The sequence below is a fragment of the Halichoeres trimaculatus genome, unplaced genomic scaffold (genome assembly GCF_033239565.1).
Source record: "Halichoeres trimaculatus isolate MK-OKI-2021-1 unplaced genomic scaffold, fHalTri1.1 fHalTri1_scaffold_14, whole genome shotgun sequence".
Classification (NCBI taxonomy): domain Eukaryota; kingdom Metazoa; phylum Chordata; class Actinopteri; order Labriformes; family Labridae; genus Halichoeres; species Halichoeres trimaculatus.
Window position 1 is genome coordinate 24606847 of NW_027437192.1, and position 10299 is coordinate 24617145.

Below are 10299 nucleotides of genomic sequence, written 5' to 3' on the forward strand. Positions count from 1 at the left end.
ATGTATAAGTCTGATTTGTTTTTGTCTGTTTTTAACCCTGACACATATTCACAAACTGTCTTCAGCCAATGAAAGAAACAAGCACATTGAGCTGTGATTTTTTTTTTCTCATTCTTTGTGTGAGAACACGAGTGTTAAGACATGCTGAACAAACGGGGTGAGAGTCAGGGTAGAGGGAGGCTTAAGAAAGGCTTGACCACCTGCTGACAAGTACACTCTTGCAGCCACACCAGGGGCCTCATTTATAAAAGTAGCTCTGAACAAAGAGCTGAGAGCGTGCTTAGGGATCTTTCACCATAAATGAAGGGCTTGATGGAAAAGCTCCCTCCTGAATTTCAGGGGGGAGTTTTGTGAGGTGTACACTGGTCTTGATTCAGCCTTTGGTTTGTTCAAAGTAAAACTAAAGAATAAAATTAGATAAAATGTTTGATTATTTTTGCAGAAAAGGGGAAGTATTTCCTATTATCCTTGCATTAATGTCAAGAGCTCATAGGAAGTCTTTGTGACAGGCTGACAAAAAAGTACGATGCCAACGGTCGATTTCATTGGACACCGTGGTCCATCTGTTCACACTCTGAATGGGGCCTGGGGCTCAGTTTCTGGTGACCCCAACACTTGAGTGAGCCACTGCAAATAGTATTGTTGAACAGTGGAAATAAATATGAATATGTGGAATAATATGTTTGACCTGAGTTATTCAAATACACAAGGTTGGAGGTAATTTTTCTCACAACTGTAAGCATCTGAACCTGGACTACCCGTGCTGGGAGATTCACAATGTTTTTAGAAAACAGGTTTTATTCTAGCACACTTGTCTGCATTTTTAAATGATCACAGAAGCTACAGCACTGAGTGTCATGCTTGAATGCACCGCACCCTCCAGTTGATGATGTTGATCTCAGTGGCCCTCATTCATCAAACGCACGCTCAAATCCCACGCCAGTTCTGAGTTTACATTTCCAGACCTGATCAGAAAAAAATAAATACTATTGGGGCTCTAATAGTTCGATGTCATAGACTATTCAATTAATACATTTATCAAATTTTTAAACAAAGGATGTTTAAATTAAATGTTTTAACTTTGTAGTTTAGTTTGTCAAACCCAGGCTGCTGACCACTGAAGCGATTTCCTTGCGAACATTTTTTTTTTTCTGACTCTCCTTAACGCCACTTGTCTGGTTTCCGAACAACACGGCATCATTTCTCTTTACCTCTGTTGCTGAAGTATCCTTTCTTCCCTGTAGTGTGTCCCTCTGTGTCATAAATTCTGTGTGTTCAGCCAGTTGAACCTATAGAATATTTAAGGGTGTGTTATTTAAATTACGATTGTTTTCAGCTGCCAGATTAATCAATACCAATCCAGGCCCACACTATAATTTGCCCTGGTATGCACATTGCATAAGTCATACTTGAACATTACTGTAAGCTTGTTTTTACCATAGACTGTGAGAAAAAAAAAATAAATAAATTAAAAAAATGGACGTAATCTCAAAATGAGGTTGCCACAAAAACTGCTCCCCCTTGTGGCTGGCTGCAGTATAGGTAAAAAAAAATGTCTGGCTCTCCAGTCATTCCAGATGGGCTGTGGTCACACTTTAAAAAATGAATGCATCTCGTAGAAATGTTTCTCACATCTGATTGTTGTGGTGGTTTGAAGATTTTATTTGGCTACCTTGTATTCAAGTCCTCTTTTTTCTGTATTGTTTTGTTTTGTTTTGGGTTTTTTTTTGTTTTGTTTTGTTTTTTTTTGTTTTTTTTTTTTTTGGGGGGGGGGTTGCTATACGTCTCGACTGCGCAGACTCTGGCTGCACAACAAGTGCCAATGGCTGCGCCTGTGATGGGAGTATTTTGGCTTTCAAACTGTACAATGGTTAATGGTTGAGCCACACCGTCCACTCTATCTACAGTCAGTGGTTTCTACACCCAAAGCTGCAACATTTCCCATGCAAGATTGATGAATAAGGGGCCCTTATAGTGCTGCAACAAGTGTCATATTTACTCAAAAATACCTGCAGCCTGGCTGCCATTAATCAGAAGTTTGTCTCACACCTTAGACCCACTGGTTGAGTCACTCTAGATGCTAACCATACAGTCAGTATGCTAAAACACCAGCATAATCAACTGTTCTATCTCATACAGCTGGAGTTGTATGGGTAACATGTCACCTACAAGTGTACTAGCATCAAGAGATGTTGGTCAGCTCAGCCCCTTTATTGAGAAACGACTGGAGGACAGTACACAAGCTAGGCTGCAGTTCTTTGCAGATGAGCTTAGGTCTGAAATGTAACTTAGCCAATTTTGAGAAGCTCTAACAAATTTAAGAGTAGATTCTGTAAATTCTGAGACGCATTTCCTTGCCTTACATTGTCATTAGAAACCTCTAATGACTTCCAGCGCTGAAGCTTCATTGATCATTTAAATATCTAGAGAAGCCGACAAGACTATAGATGCAGACATGCTCCTACGCTTGCCCTTTGACAGAAACTTTAGCTGGAGTTTTCAGAAAAAAAATGCTTTTAGTGATGTAAAATTGCAGTTTTGTGTAGATGACAGAGCTTAAAGTATAAAAATATATATGTGGTTTCCCAGATAAACCGACCAGTAGTAGACACGGCCATAGGAACACATAACCTTTTGCTCTATTAAATTGATTGAACTGGAAAAATCTGACTGACAGTACCTATATGACCTATATGTCCTGATGCAGTCAATGCTTGGTCGAGAAAGAGTCAAGAATCCTACAAATCGGGATGCAAGTTGGACTCAAGTCAGAGTCTGGGGCTATAAAACTTATGCAGACATCACTTGTCTCATTTTCTTTCTGAGTCTCTGTTCAATATTTGTCCAGGAAGCTATTAGGTCAAGATTTACCTACAGTGCCTTTTTTTTATTCATGCTCTCATCTCTTGACATCATCCCAAGCTGCTCTGTCATGCAGGTACAGGCTGACAGCATCCTGCTATCTCCAAATAATTGATTATTCTAAAAATGATTGAGCATTTTATAAACAAGAGATTACATTATAATTGTTTTTCAAAGGAAAAGTGTTCTTCGTGCAAGTTTTCATAGATCTGAAATATTCATCACAAAAACAATTAAAACTTGAACAAACCCTATTAACAGGGTCAGCAATTATGTTGTGAACATCAAATTGATAGTCCCCCAATTATTTACAGACAAAAGGCATCAGACTATTTGCTGCTTAATCACAAAAAGCCAAATTTCCTGCTCTAGCAGACAACAAAACAATGGAGTTTTACATGCAGCTCACTGCTCCCTCAAACACCACCATCACTGCCAGACCCACATACAAAAGGGAGCGCCTGCTCTCCGGAATAACAAACCCTGACCTACTCAAAGTGGCAGGAAAGACAATAGGGTATGTGTGCTTCAATAGCAGCTTGGAACTTTCTGGAAAGTCTCTCATACGCACTGAAGTGTGGTTGTTTTAGCAGAGGCTAATTTAGCAGCATATAAAATCATTCACCTTGCTAACTCTGCCAGATCTACCACTCAGGATTTGTGAAGATTCTTGTTACTTTATGATGAAGGTTGCAAAGAGATGCAACAGATAGAGTTGCAATGTGAAGTCCAATTGCATCCTTTGTTGCAGAGAACATACTGCGGGGAAAATAAGTATTGAACGCGTCAACTTTTTTCTCATTACATTCATTTCCAAAGCTGCAAACAAAATTTCTTCCAGACATTGGTATTAACTCAAATAATCCACACATGAAAAGAAATCACAACATTCAGGTCCATAAATAATGATTATGTGGAATTAAGTACAATAACACAGGAAAAAAGTATTGAGCACACCATGGAAAGGCTGTATACTTCGGCAAGGAATGCACCATATCACCTGAAATCTGTCAGTAATTATTACTTGAACTTCCAATTAGTGCAAACCAACATCAGCTGAACTGGAGCAAATTGATGGTCCTATAAATCAAGGAAGTTTTTTCACCAAGCAGTTAAATATGACACACCTCATGATGGGTAAAGGCAAAGAGCTCTCTGAAGACATTCACAACCTGGTTGTTGCTCAGCATCAGAATGGAACCGGTTACAGACTTATATCAAAGCACCTGAATATTCCAGTCAGCACCGTTGGGGCCATTATTCACAAGTGGAAGAAGCACCACCTTACCATCAACAGGCCATGCACAGGAGCTCCTTGCAAGATTTCTGACCAGGGAGTCAGAAAGATAGTCAGAAGAGTACTCAACAAGCCAAGGATCACCCTGAAAGTGCTCCAGAAAGACTTGGAGGCAGCAGGCACAATTGTTACAGAGAAAACAATAGGCAATGCACTCCACTGCCATGGCCTCTGTGGACGCTCAGCCCATAAGCCTCTATTCTTCAAGAAAAGGCATGTTGAAGCTGGTTTAAAGTTTGCTAAACAGCATCTTGACAAGCCTGTAGAATACTGGGAGAATGTTGTCTGGTCAGATGAGACCAAAATTGAACTTTTGGGCTGTCATACTACATACCATGTTTGGAGGAGAAATGGCACTGCACATCAGCCAAAAAACACTACACCAACAGTGAAGTTTGGAGGTGGAAGCATCATGGCATGGGGTTGTTTCTCATGTCATGGTATTGGCAAACTTCATATAATTGACAGAGCAATGAATGGAGCCATGTATGGGGAAATTCTTGATATGAATCTGCTGCCATCCACCAGGATGATGAAGATGAGACGTGGCTGGACCTTCCAGCAGGACAACCAAAATACACAGCAAAGTTGACTCTCAGATGGTTTCAAAAAAAGAAAATCAATCTGTTAGGATGGCCTAGTCAATCACCTGACTTAAATCCAATTGAACATTTGTGGAAAGAAATAAAGAAAAGGGTTCACCAGAGGGCACCAAAGAATATTCCAGATTTAAAGAAAATCTGTGCAGAGGAATGGGCCAAAATCACACCTGAGCAGTGTGGGCCATTAGTTAAAACATACAAAAAGCGTCTGGAAGCTGTCATTGCAAACAAAGGCTTCTCCACTAAGTATAAGATGAGTCTCAGTTAGCGTGTTCAGTACTTTTTTCCTGTGTTATCGTACTTGATTCCATATAATCATTATGCATGGACCTGAACATTATGATTTCTTTATTACTTCATATGTTTTAGGAATAAACATTAAGTCAAGGTAAATACATTTTTCTTGACAAATGTTATGGCACTCAAGTTTCAATCAACTTTTTAAGCTTTACTAAAGTTAGCAGCTGACATTGGAGCAGATGAAAATACACTTTGATCCTCTCCTTTCACTTGTGCCCTTGTGTTTTTTTTATTTTTAGTGGCAAAAAAAAAGGCACCAACTCTTCAACTTTTGAGATGCAGAGTTTTACTCATGAGCCCCCAGCAAACTCCCACACAAAGAAATTAAAAGCTTAACCAGCTTGCTGTGCTTAGTTACAGTTGCTAAGCTGTAACTGGACTGCTGCTGTTGGAGTGTGGGGCTTACACATGTGTCAATTCAAATAAACCACAAGGCAGATGCAGCTTAGTCACCAATTAGCACCTTGCATGGCCCAAGTACTCAGTAGACGCCATGACCTCATTCTGAGGGATCAGGTTGAGCAAGCTTTTAGGATGAGACGTCTTCCTTTTTTTTTAAATTCATGAATACTAAGTTCAGGGTTGGGAACACGTCGAGACTCGTTTCCTCTGAAAACTGTGCCAAACGTTATGAAACAGAAATACAAACAAGGCTCAACGAGATTTTTATTCCTTTTTTAGGTGTGTGAGCAACACAGTAAATCCTCAAACTAAGTCTACGTTTTAAGAGTGCAACATCAGGTCAGGATGTTTTACCCTCACCTTCACCTTCAACATGTTTGCTAACATTTCTCAGGGAAATCATGAAGCTAATTTGGCACATTTATCTTTGTGATTGCTAATCCAACACTATGAAAAAACAACCCTATAGTATCGTTAAACATGACTACAGCCAGGTTCACTGCTCTAATTCAGTGCTAGTGTCTGTAGCTGCCTGCTAGCTTAGCCTGTTCTGTCACAGAACTTTTTCTCTGATCTGGTAGTGCTTTATGGGGATTTGTTGATTGTTTTTTTGTAAATTTTACAGACAAACAAAAAAAAATCTCCTCAGGTTTTCAGGTGGGTGAAATCCAAGTAAAAAATCAAAAATAGCAGAATTTAGCTAAAGTTAGCTTGCCCAGTGTTTGACATTCATGCCAACCTCATTCAGAGTAATGTGTGGCTACAGAATGTTACATCTTTAAAAATTAGGGTAAAAAGAAATGAAAGAATAAGACTGTGACCAAATAGCAGAGTTTAAGTGGACAATTTAAACATCAATTCATGAGGCTCAAACTGAGCAAATTACATGTTAATCAAAGTGACAAGCACAAGTGCTCATTATCCCATGAGTTAGTCCGCTTCACATGGAGTCAAACAACAGTATGTTGCATTCAGTGTATATAAAAAAAAAAACATAACCTGCTGGTTGAGTGGGTTTAATCAGGGGCTCTAAACTGACAGTTTTGTGTTTTTCTGGAAAATTCCTGACTTTTCCAAAAACCTTTCCTCCCACTGACCAGGATCCTGCAGAGTCAGGGTAACAGGCAGAGAAAGGCAGGAGGAGTAAGCAAGAAGATGGTGACCTCCTTGAGGGGGCACCCTGACATCATCCTCAGTGGCGGTCCAGACACAGTGCTGTCACAACACGAGGAGAGGGGGGGGCTGACTCGGTGTCACCAGCCCCGACACGCTGGGGACTGACCTAAGCTGGAGCAATGACTGTGACAGTAATGGGACAGGTCTCTGGACAGGGAAGGGTGGTAGAGGGGCGGGGAGGGGGAGGGAGGAAAGGAGGGAGAAGGTGGAGGGGTGAGTTGTCGAGGGGAGGTTTGTTGAGGATGATCAGAGAGACAAGGCATAAGACCAGACAGGATGACTGTGTCAGCACAGATGGATACAACGGTTTGGATGTTTGATGTTAAACAGTTCAGACCTGACAAGTGAAAAGCTGTGTATAGCATTTTTTAAACACCAGGACGTCACTATCAAATGAACACTGATAGCTCTGTATTGTTTCAAACAATATGTTGTACTTTACACTGTTTTAAAAAGGCGGTGATGACACTCATGAATGCTTTAGCTTGACCAAGCTGTGACCTGTGGTGTTGAAAACTAAAACCAATGTGAAAGTGCAAAAAAACTGCAGTTTCACAAGTATCCACATGGGGGGAGCCCCAAAAGCCAGTAAATCCCATTGACACCAGTGTTTAACTTCCCATTTTAACATCAACATTACACATTTACAGCCTTTTTTACATTTACAGTTTTGGAACATCAGATTTCTGTATTAGTGAGTCCTGAAGGGGGATGAAACTTTTATAACTCATCCATTTTAAAACGCTAAGATTTTAAGGTTTGCATAAGTTTGCATAATGAAGGACACAGCCAAGTTGACTGACAGGTTGGCACAATATAGGCTTGTCCCAACTCCACTTCATTGTGGGTGGACAGTTAGTTGTGTTGAGTCTGCATTGCCGATAAGGCATCTGCCTTTATTTGGCTTAAGACCTTACAAACTCAACAAATGTGATACAAACTTCAACTGGTATGTGCAACTTTGATATCAAATTACTTTTTCCAATAATTAAATAGACAAAACAACATCCTGCCTGAAGCCTCTATAAGTGCTTATACAGCCAAAGACAGCATTAGGTCCAGTTTGTGCTTTTCCAAGAGGACTATAGCCCAGTTCCTATGCAGAAACATTGGCTCATAGCCTGATGTGCAATTCTGCCAAAGTTTTATGCCAAAACAACATAGACAACAAGTCCTGTGATTGGACTTCAGGGCAACTTATATTTTCTGAATTTATTTACTCATTTCCAGGATCTGTAACCAGCATTTTATCTCCTCCAACATCACCTCTCTTCTTTTATTTTGGATAATTGTAGTAAGATCAACAGTAGGGATGGGTACCTAATTAGGTACTTTTATAGGTACCAACCAAAATCCATCTGTAGTACCAAGTACCGATTCACATAAATGCACCATGTTTCAGTACCTAAACACATCCTTGTGTGACTGTGAGGGAGTGGAAGCGTCTGCGATTTTCTATGCTGGACATGAACACAGCACTGCAGGTTTATGTATTGAGAAATAAATGTTAAATCCAAAGACTTTGAGATTTTATCATGAAACAAATTAATGTTTATTTTAACATGAACACACACACAAAAGTACCAAAAGTTGGTACCGTTGAGTACCGATATTGACTGCCAGGTACCAGGCATTGATACTGTATCGTTTTAAAAGTGAAAGGTACCCATCCCTTGTCAACAGCAACGTTATCAGGCACTGTTATTCAACATTATAAACACAGAGTTGTCATTGGTGCCTGTACACGAACAAGCAGAATACATGAAACAAACGATCTGAGTTGCAAAGCAATCACATTGCCATCATTTGCACAGCGGGTCAAGGCAGGAGTTTTAGACTGATCCAAACCCTGGTGATTATAAAACTCATTATTTCAAAGACTGAATGATATCCTGCTTTTGAAATATCACCCTGATTACTGAAAAGTTTGACCATGACAATGCTTGGCACCTGTTAAAATGAGTATTGGTGAATGAGGTTTGTTATACAAGTCGTCGTTTCTTTTATTGTTGTTGTTTTAATAAAAAGGGGCCTGTCTCACATTTAAAATAATGCACATGAACTAATTCAAATGTAACAACACAGATGCATAGCAACCCGTGTCCCTTTGTTTAATTTGTTTTTCTAATTTGTAAGTTAGATTATGTTTTTGGCTCAAAGGCCATAAAAACCTTTTGTGAATCAGACCCTGAGACTTTGGTAATGTTATATTTACATATTGTTCATTTCCATTTTCCTTTTTGGGAACAGAAGTGAACATATATGAGCGAGAAGATTACTGTAAATGTTAAAGTTTGGACTAAATTCTTCTTACCTGAATTCTTCTTATTTTCTGAAAAAAATATGTTCTTAAAAACTTAGAAAATGAGAGCTAGAATCCTTTTTATTATTATTACTTTTAAATGGCAGGCTTTTTGGGGAGCAAATCTTTGAGTCTCCCTCTGCTGGCCTTCAGAGAAGTTTGAGCATCAGGGACCTTTTGCATTCCCTTTAGCCTTACCGTGGAGCAAGATGCTACAACTTTTCTTTTTAATCAGCAAATGAGTTTACAACTTATTGAGTTGCATTAGAATAATATGCTACATAGTACAGCTGCAATACAATTCTCTCTGCATCAAGGGCTGTGAGTATTGTTGTGCTAATGTGCTATTCTGAGGCCAGAGATGTTATCTACTGTTTCATCTTTGATTGTACACATTTGAAACAATAGGCAGATTAGGAGATGGGGTCAGACTCACTCATTTGGTTAAGATCTCTTTCTGTCAGAGCTTTAGTTCAGGGTTTGAAATGGTCTGCCTTTGAGAGTAGTTACTGAGTTGAACTGAGGAAGAAATCATCCTCTTCTTCCCCTCAGTGAAAGGCTGCTTTTTATTCCTTCTGGCTTTAGAAACCCCTGTGAACCAGAACTTCAGCCACGGCTTGTCATGAATTGTTTCTCACTTTGCCCCGGAGACTCACAAGAGTGAGTGACTTATATACCTGTCAGCCCAGTCTCCCTAATAAAAAGAGCTGTGAATCATACATCATTCAAGCACGACTTGCACACCCTCAATACGTTTTCTTATTCCAGAATTCAGATAAAGGGATCTAGATGTCTACACATTTGCAGACGTGGTGCATTAGAAAATAAGTGATGCCTCTAAGAAAGTTGGTTAACTGAACTGTAGCCATTCAAAATTCAGACTCAATGCTGACTGTGAGTGGGCGTGGGTTACTCAGACGATCCAGGTCAAGAATGAATCAGCCAGATGTTTTCCGGCTTCCTCCACATACTGAGAAGGAGCAGAGAGAGGTCACACTGTACATCTCCTACTTCAGTCACAGCAGCTCCCTGATTGGCTTGTGTCCTCTGCTGAAGTGGACGACAAACCCTGGAGATGGTTTTCCAAATGATCGCAGCTGTTGTTGTGATATGTTGCCATCTTCAGTATCATTATAATGCTTCTGGTGTTTAAATATGAAATCTGTTGGTCAGTTCGTTGCAGTCAGCTTGTTTTCAGACGGTGATATCACTACTGACAAGCCTCTCTGGAGCTTTGCGTGAATGCTGCCTCTTTCTTTATCACAGATGATGCGGCTGGTTTGCTTTAATAGGAGAGATGAGATCCTCCGTCTCTCTGTCTATTTAACATTTCTCCTCCTCCTCTCCCTCCATCTTTC